This window comes from Heptranchias perlo, unplaced genomic scaffold, assembly GCF_035084215.1.
Source record: "Heptranchias perlo isolate sHepPer1 unplaced genomic scaffold, sHepPer1.hap1 HAP1_SCAFFOLD_122, whole genome shotgun sequence".
Taxonomy (NCBI): Eukaryota; Metazoa; Chordata; class Chondrichthyes; order Hexanchiformes; family Hexanchidae; genus Heptranchias; species Heptranchias perlo.
The window spans coordinates 1,284,726-1,298,375 of NW_027138451.1; the positions used below are offsets into that span (position 1 = coordinate 1,284,726).

Below are 13,650 nucleotides of genomic sequence, written 5' to 3' on the forward strand. Positions count from 1 at the left end.
GGAACAGTGAGTGTTCTGGGCTGTTTAGAGAGTCTCCCCTGGTACTTTACATATGAACCTGGAGTTATAATGCATAATGTTCCCCTGGGTTGCATGCTTAAACTGAGCTACCTTACTTCCCCTGCATGGGCCGCATTTGACATGTTTCACCTCACTTTAACTCCTTTCCTTCCGTTCTGTCTGATTTTGCTGCTCAATGCTCTGACAGTCAGACGTATTTTAATCTCCAGTCGAGTCCGCGGGGGATTCCGCAGCCGGAGCAATGGAGAGATTCACAAGGATCCAGAGATGGAGAACCGAAAGAAATCCATCATTTTGCTCCTCAGTATATCGGGCAGTTTTATTGTGTTATGGTTGCCACGGGTTGCATTTTACATTCATCTGCGAATAACAGACATTCGGTATTATTACTCCTACACTGACCCTGTTTATATCACAGAAAACACATCAGTTATGCTGCAGCTTCTCAGTTCCTGCACAAACACGTGTATTTATGTCCTGACCCAGACTAAATTCAGAGAGGAGCTGAAGAACGCGGTAAAATACCCACTCAATCTAATTGTTAAATTAGTGAGATCACAGAAAGAGCTGAAGGGTTTCAAGCAGGAGAACTGAATCCCATTTCATACTCCATCCTCAACACTTCCCAGGGGACGGAAAGTACATTTTAAATTAGCAGCACAGAGCCATGAAATGATCTTAAATCGGATTCTGATGTTATATTTTATTGATTATCTGATATATTGAGGCAGGATTTGCTTTGCAGACAACATTTGAATTGTTGATCAAAATGGTGGCATTAAACAGCTCAAATGTACTTATCCTAAATGACCGCCCTGCAAAATGGGCAAATCTGGCAATCAAAGTAGCTGCGGTGGGCCTGATCGGAATCGGTGCACTCCACGTAAGTGGTGATATAGAGAGACAGAGAGAGGGAGAGGGAGAAAGTGAGAGAGACAGACATACAGAGGGAAAGAGAGAAACAGAGAGAGAGAGAGAGACGGATCGAGACACAGAGAGACAGGGGGAGAGAGAGACAGGGAGTGACAGGGAGAAAGCGAGAGAGACTCGAGAGACTGAGGGATCGCGAGACAGAAAGAGAGTCAGTTGCAGAGGCATAGAGAGAGATAGAGAGAGAGACGGGGGTAGGGGGAGAGACGGAGATAGAGAGAGAGGGAGAGGCAGTGAGACAGAGGGACAGAGAGTGAAAAAAGAGAGAGACACACATACATACAGAGAGAAAGAAAGACAGAGTGAAACAAGAAGAGAAAACAGGACCGATATTATAAAATTATAATTTGACGCTTATTTATTTTTTTGGTTTACTGCACATGAACACACCATAACCAAAAAAAAAGAGAAAACAGGGAAAAAGAAAGCAGGACTGAGAGGGAGAGAGAGAAAGACCAAGAAACAGAGAGATAGTGGGAGCGGTGGCAGAGAAAGAGGTAAGCCGAGAGAGTAAAACAGAGCATGAGAAGGAGAGAGAGAGAACAAGAGCGTTGGGTATGGAGACCACTAGTGAAATGGTCAGTTGCAGGTGCCGTATAATGCTTCAAAATATAATCATTTTATAATCCCCCTATATGTAATTCCCTCTCTATAATTATGGGTTTAAATTTATCCCGACCAACATTTCTCACCTGACTTATGGGAATGAACTTTCTTGATCTCCGGCCGTCGAACATTCCTCCCGTAGTGATCACATAAATGGAATCATAGAATCTTACAGCGCAGAAGGAGGCCATTTGGCCCATCGTGCCGGTGCCGGCTCTTTGAAAGACATAACCAATTAGTCCCGCACCCCTACTCTATTCCCATATCCCTGCAATTTTCTCCCATTCGAGTATGTATCCAATTCCCTTTTTAAATTTACTATTGAACCTGCTTCCACCACCCTTTCAAGCAGTTCTTTCCAGATCCTAACAACTCGCTGCGTAGAATAAAGCCTCCTCATCTCCCCTTGGTTTTTTTGCCTATTATCTTAAATCTGTGAAAATTGATAACCGCCTCTCGGACCAATGGAAACAGTTTCTCCCTATTTATTCCATCAAAATCCCTCAGAATATTGAACAGCTCCATTAAATCTCTCCCTAACGTTCCCTGCTCTGCGGAGAACAATCCCAGCGTCTCCACTTTCTCCACATAAAAGCAGTTCCTCATGCCTAGTACCATTCTTGTATGTATCTCCTGCAGCCCCTTGAAGAACCTGACGTCTTTCCTAAAGTGTGGTGCCCAGAATGAGGCATATCGGGTGATTGATGAAGTTTTAGCATAAATTCCTTGTTTTTATACTCTGTCTCTATTTATAAAGCCAATGCTTTTTAATGAGACTTATCAATCTGTCCTGCCGCCTTCAAAGTTGTGTGTACCTAAACCCTTAGTATTCTGTACCTACAAAACTTTTAAAATTGTACCATTTGTTTTATATTGCCTCTCCCCATTCTTCCTACCAAAATGCGTCACTTCACACTTCTCTGCATTAAATTTAATCGGCCACATGTCTGCCCATTTCACCAGTCTGTCCATGTTCTCCTGAATTCTGTTTCAATTATCATGTAATTGAATTGTATAGAACTACCCCTGTAGGATATTCACTGCTGCTTCTGGAGTGTGTGTGTGTGTGTGTGTGTGTGTGTGTGTGTGTGCCTGTGTGTGTGTGTGTGTGTGTGTGTGTGTGTATGAGAGAGAGAGAGCGGTAGAGAAAGAAAGGAACAGAGGGAGGCATGGAAAGGAGGAGACACAGTTAGACAAGGGGACATAATAAAACAGGCAGGCAGAAAGTGAAAGTGAGAGAATGGGAGAGTCAAAGTCAGAAACAGATATAGAGATAGAGGGAGAGATAATAGGGAAGAGAGAGACAGAAAGGAAGAGAATGAAAATGCATAATAATAATCAGTGACTAAGGAGGAGAAAGGTAAAGACAGAAAAATAACATGAGAGACCACTAGAAAGACATAAAGACAGAGAGAGATATTGCCGGAGAAACAAACAACGATAGTCAGAAATAAACACAGAAAGGAAAAAGCATGAAGTGAAGAAACAGAGGGAAGGCAGCACGTGGGCCAGAGAAAAGAAGTGATATGGAGAGAGACAAAAAATTAAATAGAAAGACACGGAGAGAGAACACAACGACAAAAGAAATATAATGATCAAAATACAAAGAAAAGTAAGACAGATTCACATAAAAGGCGGAGGGGTGGGGCAATCTGTGTGAGTGAGATCGAATCAAAGAGGGGCAGAGATGGAGAAAAATAAGGAGATTTATTAAGACAAGAGAGAAAAATAAAGGAAGAAAAAAAGCGGAGATATATTATATATATATATACATGTGTCAGAGAGAGAGAGAACGCACTCATGAATGGAACCAGAGAAAGATACACTGACGAGGAATTACAACGTGCTAGAATCGGAGAGATAAATAGACAGAAGAAATCAATTCAAAATAACCAGAGACTGATAGAGAGGCAGAGGAGGAGAGGGTCAGACATGAAGTAAGACAATAAGAGAGAGAAAGAAAGAGGACTAGAAAGCAAGGAGAAAATAGAAAACAGAAGAGAGGAGGAGAAATACGACAATTCAAACCGAGATTGAAAGAAATGGAATGAAGTACAGAACCAGATGAAAAGAAGAGATCGGGAAGTCAACTCGCAACAGAAAGAAAGAAGTAGACAGAAACAGAGCTGGAGAGAGTGGGACATAAACAGAATGACATAAAGACGGATGAAAAAAGGGAGAAGGAAGAACGAGGTAGAGAAAAGGAAAACGGAAAAGTAGATACACAGAGAGAAACAAAGAGCGAGATCGACAGAGGGAAGAAAAAGAGAGAGAAGGATACGGAGAGAGAGGTGGAAAGATAAAAAGACGGATGAAGTCAGAGAGAGGGAGAGACAACGAGGGAAAGGGGCAGGGAAGCTGATGTGAAAAAGAGACAGAGAAGGCAAAGAGAGAAGATAGGCAGCGTCATGCAGACAGAGAGAGAGGCGCATAGAAAAAGGCCAAGAATAACAGGAAGAAAAAGATAGAGATACAAACAGCACCAGAGAGACAGAAATTAAAGTAGAAATGTAAAAAACAAGATTGAAAAACACACAGGAGATAAACAGAGATAAACGATATACACAGAGGACAGACACGTAGAAACATGAACAAAGATAAAACGTGACACAAGGTAGAGGCAGAAACCATTGAATAGCCAAATAAACTGTATGATCAGCCTGGAGTGTGAGGGTGCTGACTAGCAGAACAGCAACAGGTGAAGGAGGCCAGACAGTTCATGTCTGTTCTGGGGTTACATTTTTGTGGATTTAATTTTGACAGTTCGAAAGGTGATACCTGGAGGCTGCACAATAAAATCACTCAGTCTTATTTACCTGACCCTGACCATTATTTTCTGTGGGAGATTCGCAGCTGCTCTCTGAGGCAAACATTCTTCCGATAAACGAAAGCCTGATATTAAATCGGCTTCAGCACGTCTGAAGGTAAATGACTTTTAAAAGGTGGAAGGACTGTTAATCGGATTGTTAATAACACATTGTAAAAGAAGATCACACAGCGGAGGATAGATCACCATGTCAACAAGAACGATTCCAGGGGGGGGCGGGGGGGGGGGGGGGCTAGAGGTCGTTAGAACACCTGCGGACTTAATTTCGTTAAGTTGTGGACATTGAGAGAAAACAAATTTGGTGTCAATCAATCGTGGGTTGCATTTGTAAGAACGTATTGTTGACAAGTCATCGTCCCAGAGGCGTGGTTCTGTATTCAAACGGATTTTATAAGCTGCACAGAAGTTGAGTGGGGAGAGACACAGATCCACCACGACTGTCCCATCCTCACATTTCGCTTCCTGGCAGCACCACCTCAGCTGAACTGTTCATTATACTCACTAACACACAGCTTGGTGCCTCCATGCAGGTTTACAGATTGCCTGTGAAGCAGGTGACCTGACTACATGAGAAATGCACGCTACACAACTACCGTATCAATCAAAAAATATCTGCCACCTTCCCAGCAAGCTTGAGCCAACCATGAGCATATCACTTTCGTTATGGGGTTAGTTTAAGGTGCACATTTGATTTCCAAACGGTTATGGATTTGGGGGATTCAGGATGTGTTTTTTTATTGTTGCTAAAGCAATTCTAAATCGGTCTTAAACCCAAGATGTTGATAAATTCTAATGTCATTTTTACTAGTGTATTACTAACAATAATAAATGATTGTTTTCTTCATAAAGCCAAGGTTTATGCCTGAAGTTTCTTTCGGCAACATAGCTCATTAATTTAAATGTAAAATTGAACCTTTTGCAAATTGAAGTCTAAAATCATTTTGCACCTTTTTTTTATACCTACATTTGTACCATGTGAAACTCCCCCAATAAGTTATTGGATTCTGTAATAAATCACAATGTACTCTTAACCCTTCTACAGTTTTGCTAAACTAGACAGGACCCCTCAGCACTCTCCTGCTCTGTTACTTTACAAATATTGTTATTGTTTCAGCTTAAAGAAAAATATGAACTTTGGAGAAATAAACTAAATCCCAGATCAGAGCTATATTTAGATTGAGTCCAACTTTAATCTGATTTATTCAATAAAAGCTACAACGACATTCTTTACATAAAATGAGTAATTTGACCTTTCCTCTGAATGTCTGGTCTCTCCTTCTCCTTAAGCATTATGTTCAAATAACCAAATGTTAAATGTACATTTTCTTTGCAGAAATTCACCCTTTCTTGTTTAATTCCCTCACTGCACGACTGCACTTATGTTTAACAGCAACTAGTTCCAGTCTCACTCAGTTTGTATCTTTAACTAGAGTGGAACTGTGATTTAACAGGAGCAGCAAATGAACCTTCTCCGTGTCTCTCAACACAACAAGCATCCGCCTTGTCCCTCAGTAAGGTGTCCGCTTTACCCATCAGTAAGACGGCTGCCTCACTGGCGGCCATTTTGTTTCATATTCAGGGCGGCTATTTTGTTTAAACTTCATGATAACACTTTTTTTAACATGGCCACTTGTCCCTCAATAAATTGCCTCCGTGCAGCCGGCCATGTTGTTTCCAGTTCAGGGCAGTGAAGCTGTTGTTCACAATATCATCGTAGGTACGGCACAGGAGGAGGTCATTCGGTCCATTATGCCTGTGCTGGCTCCTTTAATGGACAATCCAATTAGTCCCGTTTCGTCCTCTGCTCTTTCCCCACAGTCCGAATGGGGGCTTGTTGTAGTACTGGTTTTAATGTTTAAATACAGGTTATTTTTGTCTATCAAGATCATTTCCCAATCTTTCACACTTTAGAACCATCTGCCTTATAAACTGGGATTTGTTTCTGTGTAACTGAATGTTAGTGAGAGACTGAGCCTGAAACTAAGTGAGGGATCTTGCTGTGGATTTGATTTTAAAAAAATATTCATTGTTTTGGCACCTCTGAATGTCTAGAATTTGTTTCAACACGTTGGCTAATTGGAAAAAGCCACAAATTGGAAGTTGACCACAAACTACAGGCGTTTTATTCCCTGCTCCAGGAACAGAAGGGAAAACGAACACAGGGACCGTTTGGATTCTGCAGCAAACGCTAACAAGGACAGACAGACAGACCGGCACGTTTAAGGGGGAGTTTGTGAGTGAGTGGCAAAGCAGGAGAAAAAAACCTGCAAACTTCAATTGCAGAGAGAAGCAACATGTGCTCTTCAGGCTGTACTGAGTGTCTTTCTCTTCCTCCCCATTCCCAACTTTTCTCTCTCCTCTTTAGATTCTCTGCTTTGTAAATGGGGATTTCGTTTGTCAATGGTGTTTGCTGAGAGATTGCCTGTGCAACGGAATGAGTGCGTGAGTGAGTGAGTGTGAGTTCGATTTGGGCTCTTGCTGTGCCTTTTTAATCCCTTGCTTTGATTTTAATCAATTCCTTTCTCTCATTCTAACTCTCTTCAGAGGAATTTTTTGTGTAAATGCTGTAACATGAAGACGTGGAAAGAGAAAATTTGGGAGGACGAATCTTTAGACAAGAGGCTTTCTCTCCAGAGGGGACTGACCGAGGCATTCACCGGAGGTTGCTCTCAATGGGGCTCACGTGAGCTTTATCTGGTTAACTGTGCGATCACTGGGAGCACTTTGGGATCACTGGGTCACTGTGGGATCATTTTTTGTTCATCGTGGGATCACGGTGGGCATTGTCGCACCACAGGTACACTGTGGGATCACTGGGACAATATGGGGTCGGTGGGACACTGTGGGATCACTGGGAGCTTCCAATGTTTCCGATGTTACTATTTTTTTTCAACTGAGGATTCCCCTCCACTGTTGTTGACAGGTCCCTCGACCGTGTCTGTCCCATTTCCTGCATTCTGCCCTCACCTCTTCCCCTCCCTCCCAGAAGCACTATAGGGTCCCCCTTGTCCTCACCTTTCACCTCACCAGCCACCACATTCAAGGTATCATCGTCCGCCATTTCCACAATCCCCAGCGTGATGTCACCAACAAATTCATCTTCCCCTCCACTCCCCCTGCAATAAATGCTGGCCGTGCCAGCGACGCCCACGTCCAATGAGTGAATTAAAAAGGGGGTTCCTGAAACACAAGGGATTGTGGTTATTTCAGCGGCCATTCCAGACGGATTCTCGGTCAGTCTTTGTATAACTTCGCATTTCCGAATGAACGTCAGTACAGATAATATTAGTGGGACAGGACGCTGGCGAAGGGCTATTGAATGACACCATGAGGAGTTTGGGTAAACGTCAGTACAGATACAGTCAGTGTCGATTGGGTAATCCAGCCTGAGACGGGCTTTGTAATGGGCAGAGAGGTTGGGTGGGCTTTGTAATGGAGAGAGACATCAGGAGGGCTCTGTAATGGACAGGGAGCATCAAATAGGATCTGTTGTGGGTCGGGGGGTGGATAGTTGTGTCTGGTGCGCAGTAATGTGCAGAGAGGATGTGCTGTCGTCTGCAATGGGGGAGGGGGAGGATTACATGGGCTCTGTAATGGATAGGGAGGATCAGATAGCCTCTGTAATGGGCGGGAGGATCAGATGGGCTCGGTAATGGACAGCGAGGATCAGGTAGGCTCACTAAATGACAAGTGGGATTTGGCGGGCACTGTAATGGGTTGGGAGGATCAGATGGGTTCTGTAATAGGCGGGGAGGATCAGATGGTCTCTGTAATGGGCGGGGAGGGTCTGGTGGGCTCTATGATGGGCATGGAGGATCGTGTGGGCTCTGTAATGGGCGGGGAGGATCAGGTGGGCTCTGTAATGGGCGGGGAGGGTCTGGTGGGCTCTCTGATGGGCGGGGGGATCAGGTGGGTTCTGTAATAGGCAGGGAGGATCAGGTGGGCTCTGTAATAGGCGGGGAGGAACAGGTGGGCTCTGTAATAGGCGGGGAGGATCAGGTGGGCTCTGTAATAGGCGGGGAGGATCAGGTGGGCTCTGTAATAGGCGGCGAGGATCAGGTGGGCTCTGTGATGGGCGGGAAGGATCAGGTGGGCTCTGTGATGGGCGGGGAGGATCAGGTGGGTTCTGTAATAGGCAGGGAGGATCAGGTGGGCTCTGTAATAGGCGGGGAGGAACAGGTGGGCTCTGTAATAGGCGGGGAGGATCAGGTGGGCTCTGTAATAGGCGGGGAGGATCAGGTGGGCTCTGTAATAGGCGGCGAGGATCAGGTGGGCTCTGTGATGGGCGGGAAGGATCAGGTGGGCTCTGTGATGGGCGGGGAGGATCAGGTGGGCTCTGTGATGGGCGGTGAGGATCAGGTGGGCTCTGTGATGGGCGGCGAGGGTGTGGTGGGCTCTGTGATGGGCGGGGATGATCAGGTGGGCTCTGTGATGGGCGGGGAGAATCAGGTGGGCTCTCTGATGGGCGGGGGCATCAGGTGGGTTCTGTAATAGGCAGGGAGGATCAGGTGGGCTCTGTGATGGGCGGGGAGGATCAGGTGGGCTCTGTAATAGGCAGGGAGGATCAGGTGGTCTCTGTGATGGGCGGGGAGGATCAGGTGGGCTCTGTAATAGGCGGGGAGGATCAGGTGGGCTCTGTAATAGGCGGGGAGGATCAGGTGGTCTCTGTGATGGGCGGGGAGGATCAGGCGGGCTCTGTAATAGGCGGGGAGGATCAGGTGGTCTCTGTGATGGGCGGGGAGGATCAGGCGGGCTCTGTGATGGGCGGGGAGGATCAGGTGGGTTCTGTAATAGGCGGGGAGGATCAGGTGGGCTCTGTAATAGGCAGGGAGGATCAGGTGGTCTCAGTGATGGGCGGGGAGTGTCTGGTGGGCTCTGTGATGGGCGGGGAGTATCAGGTGGGCTCTGTGATGGGCGGGGAGTATCAGGTGGGCTCTGTGATGGGCGGGGAGGATCAGGTGGGCTATGTAATAGGCGGGGAGGATCAGGTGGGCTCTGTGATGGGCGGGGAGTATCAGGTGGGCTCTGTCATCGGCGGGGAGGATCAGGTGGGCTCCGTGATGTGCGGGGGGGATCAGGTGGGCTCCGTGATGTGCGGGGTGGATCAGGTGGGCTCTGTGATGGGCGGGGAGGATCAGGTGGGCTCTGTAATGTACAGGGAGGATCGGTTTGCTCTGTTGTGAGTGGGATTATTGCCGAGCTTTATTGTGAGATGGGAGGAAGGGCGGGCTCTGCGTGTGTGGGGAGCATTTGCGGGCTCATTTCTGAGGGGGAATATAGCCGAGCTCTGTAATGGGGGGAAGGGCAGCCTCGGTAGTGGGGACGGGGTGTGGGCTCTGTTGTGGAGTAGGGGATATTGATGGGCGGGTTCTGTTGTCGGGGGGGGGGGAGTGGGCTATGTTGTGGTGGGGATGTTGTTGATAGGCGGACTCTGTTGTGGTGGGAGGTGGTATTGCTGGGCGGGCTCTGTTGTGGGGGGGTCGCTGATGGGCTCTGTTGTGGGCGGGGGCGGTTGATGGGCGTGCTCTGTTACCGACCGGCCTGTGATGTGTGGTAACATGTTTCGTGTCAGCAGTCGGCGCCTTCTGTATTCGGTGAAATGGCTTCAAACTTCTTCATTTTGGGATATGGGAAGCGAATGGGATGGGGTTTGATGGATGCAGGTTTATGGGGAGAGAGCTAGAATTTTGAGATCTCAGTGCCTCCAAAAACTCTGATTTTTCTTAAAGATCCGTTTAACTCCCTTCTTTCATTTGGAAACATTTCAGAATTTTTGCAGTGACAGAAGACAGATTTGTTTAAATGTTTTCACAAGTCTCATGTACAGACCAGGAATGACCCGGGTTTAATCCATATTCTGTGCTTAGTTATTTGATACCAGTTGGAACAATACAACTAGACTGAGTGCCGCTGGGGTATGTCAGGTGTAAAATCCACCAGGGCTCCTGCTCTCGATGGCGATCCAGTGACCCCGGTACCGGGTGAGAACACCATCAGTGAACTCCACAAACTCAAACTCAAAGCTCAGACATCTGGGCAGCAAACTGGTGGCCACCAGTGACTGTGGAACTGAACCATAGTCTGAGTTTGCACTTTAAGGGGAGGACGAAAAAATATTTGGAGAGGTGGAAAGAAAAAATAAGTGACCAAGTGATGAACTCGCCAAGGCTTCTTCGACAGCACCTCCAAAACCCGCGACCTCTACCAGCTACAAGGACAAGAGCAGCAGGCAGATGGGGACAACACCACCTGCACGTTCCCCTCCAAGTCACACACCATCCTGACTTGGAAATATATCGCCGTTCCTTCATTGTCGCTGGGTCAAAATCCTGGAACTCCCTTCCGAGCAGCACTGTGGGAGAACCGTCACCACACGGACTGCAGCGGTTCAAGAAGGCGGCTCACCACCACCTTCTCAAGGGCAATTAGGGATGGGTAATAAATGCTGGCCTCGCCAGCGACGCCCACATCCCGTGAACGAGTAAAAAAAAAATTCAAACAATGAGCACAGAGAGGGGGAGGAGTGTGTGAGACGGGGATTTACAGCTTTGGGGGAAAAGGAGAGGAAAGAATGTTCCATAGATACTAGAATTTTCGGTTCTGAATTTTTATCCTCTATTTACAGTGATGACGTTTGTAAACTCCATTTGCAGGGTATTAGAAGGGGAGGATTTGAAGACGGGAAACTCAAACGAAACATCATCTCAAGCTCTGACAGAGTCTCTCCATTCATCAGGACCTGAATATTAGCGGCCTTTCAATGTGGAAGGAGAATTGTTGGTCTGGTCTGTCTGTGGGAAGAGATTTCAAACATCAGTGTGACTGGAAAAGCACCGAGACACACACACCCGAGTGAGAGTGTTCCAGTGCACTGACTGGGGGAAGAGATTGAACCAGTCACAGAGCCTGAAAAAACATCGCACCATTCACAGCGGGGTGAAACCGTGCACGTGTTCTGTGCGTGGGCGAGACTTCAGCTGATCGTCCAACCTGGAGAGACACATGGACACCCGCACCATGGAGAAACCGTGGAACTGTGGGCCTGTGGGAAGGGATTCAATGACCAGTCCCAGCTGGAAACTCATCGACGCAGTCACACTGGGGGAGATCGTTCACATGTTCCATGTGTTGAAAAGGATTCACTCTGTCATCCTATCTGCTTACTCACCAGCGAGTTCAAACTGAGGATAGACCGTTCGTCCGCTCCATGTGTGGGAAGGAATTCATCAATTCATCCAAACTGCTGAAACACCAGCGAGTTCGCACTGAGGATAGACCGTTCGTCTGCTCCACGTGTGGGAAGGAATCACTAATTCATCCAAACTACTGAAGCACCAGCGAGTTCACTTATGACTGCAGGGGTTGGATTCTGCTGTTATTGCTGAAATCACCTCGAGGGCTGAACCATGTTCATTCTGATAGATGAAGCTTGTTTCTGGTTATGTTACGAACCCATGGAACTGGGCTGGGGTTTAATATTCTGGATAAATGTAAAGTAAATCAGCATTGTTTTAAAAACGTTGTTGTAGATTTTGGTATTTCCCACCTGAGTGTTCAGCATCACCTAACTGGAGCTCAGAAAGGACGATCCGGGGGCAGGATTTTACGGTGGGAACAGAACTTTACCCTGGACACAGTCCTTTAGGGCCACACTGAGAGGGGCAAACGGGATTTTCGTCTTTCTTGTCTCTCTTTACTGACAGCAAAGTCGCCTTGGGGGTCAATCTTGATGCGTCTAAGGAATGTGTCCGAGCTGCTCTCTTCCGTGGTTCAGAGCTCATTGACAGGGAAAAGAAGATTCCTTTACACCTGTGTTCAAAGCCGGGAAGAACAATGGTGAATGCTGCGAACGTGTTCTCAAATCAGAGATTGGAGCAAAACCGTGGTCTGTTTCACTGAAACGGCAGGATTAAGATTCGAGTTTAAAGATGACTGGTAATTGTTCTTTAATTGTAACAATTATTTCCGCTTTAAACAGAATCACTGCACCGTGCAGTGTCCACCAGCGGATGGCGACATTTCCACCTTACTGGAACCACTGCACCGTGCAGTGTCCACCAGCGGAGGGCGACATTTGTCTACAATTGTAATCCTCGCAGCAATGAGTCACTTCGACCTTTAAAGGTAAAAGAACCAATTAAAGAGCAACCTGTGGAATTATTGTCACTGGGATATATGCTATCAGTTTTTTTTTTGTACTATCATTTCTTGTTTCTTGTAAAAGATTGACTACAACCTGTAGTTTTTGGTCATTTTACCAACTGTGCTTGGATGAAGTTTACACTTTAGCGAATATCGTCAACACAGTTGAATAAAACCCTGATTTATCAAGCGTATCAGAGAACACAGAGTGCATTCTCGGGAGATTGGACAGAATATGGGAAGAATTGAGTTATGACGATGGGTCATGAGGGATACAAGGAAGTAGTGGAGATGGCTTATCTGTGATCGAGACAATGGGAATAGAGATGCCACATAAGATGACAAGGTCAAGCATGTTGCCGTGAATATGGATTTCATATGGAGCGAGAGGTTAATAGAGGACAGGAGGCCAGTGATTTGCGAGGAGAGAGGGCAAGTTCATTGATTTCAATTTCCAACCGAACTTATAGCCTGGTCGGAAATTTAAGAAAAGGAAGGAGACAGTCTGAGAGAGTCCAAGGTGGATGTCTGAGTCCTGTGGTGGGAAGAAATTGAGTTGCAGACCAGGTGGAGACAGCTTGAAGCATCGACATTCAATGTCCGCCTTCGGGACAGTATGGGATAGGAAGTGATCCCAGGAGGTGTTCGACGTGCAGAGTATCAGTGGGCGTACAGCTGGAGGTGAGCGGGAAAGGTAACAGTGTCTGTTCCTTTAACTGGCGACCGCACAGTAACAGAGGGCGCACTATCCCTTTAAGAGCCGACCCTTCCTCGCTACAACATTTTCTTTTGTCTAAAATTAATAATAAAACTCCAGAAAATCCAACACATTTATTTATAAATAGTATAATATTCTGGCTCACCACACTGTTGCCTTTTTCATTTGTTTTTAAAAACGTCATTCTTTTTCAATAATTAATATTTTGAAAAATAATCCTTTATTTAAAAGATAAATGAATAAACATCCCCGGCCCGTCTCCTTTCGTGTTTGAGACAAAGAGACACTGGGTTTGGATCCATCGCACTGGTCAGCAGAATCCCGCCCCCTCCCTACTGTGAGTGGACCATGAACAGACTATCGGACTCCAGTCCATCTCCGCGCTTACTATTGGTAATGAACTAAT

General features: G+C 46.3%; 1 long non-coding RNA gene across 1 annotated transcript; it reads right to left on the bottom strand.

Annotated features, from left to right (window-relative positions):
- Positions 1–323: 323 nt before the first annotated feature.
- LOC137308143 (uncharacterized) lies at positions 324–7,506 on the bottom strand. The gene is made up of 3 exons (XR_010959422.1): positions 7,400–7,506; positions 1,644–1,773; positions 324–381 (listed from the first exon to the last, which is right to left on the bottom strand). It is a non-coding gene; the product is annotated as an uncharacterized lncRNA (long non-coding RNA).
- Between the last annotated feature and the right edge of the window lie 6,144 nt (positions 7,507–13,650).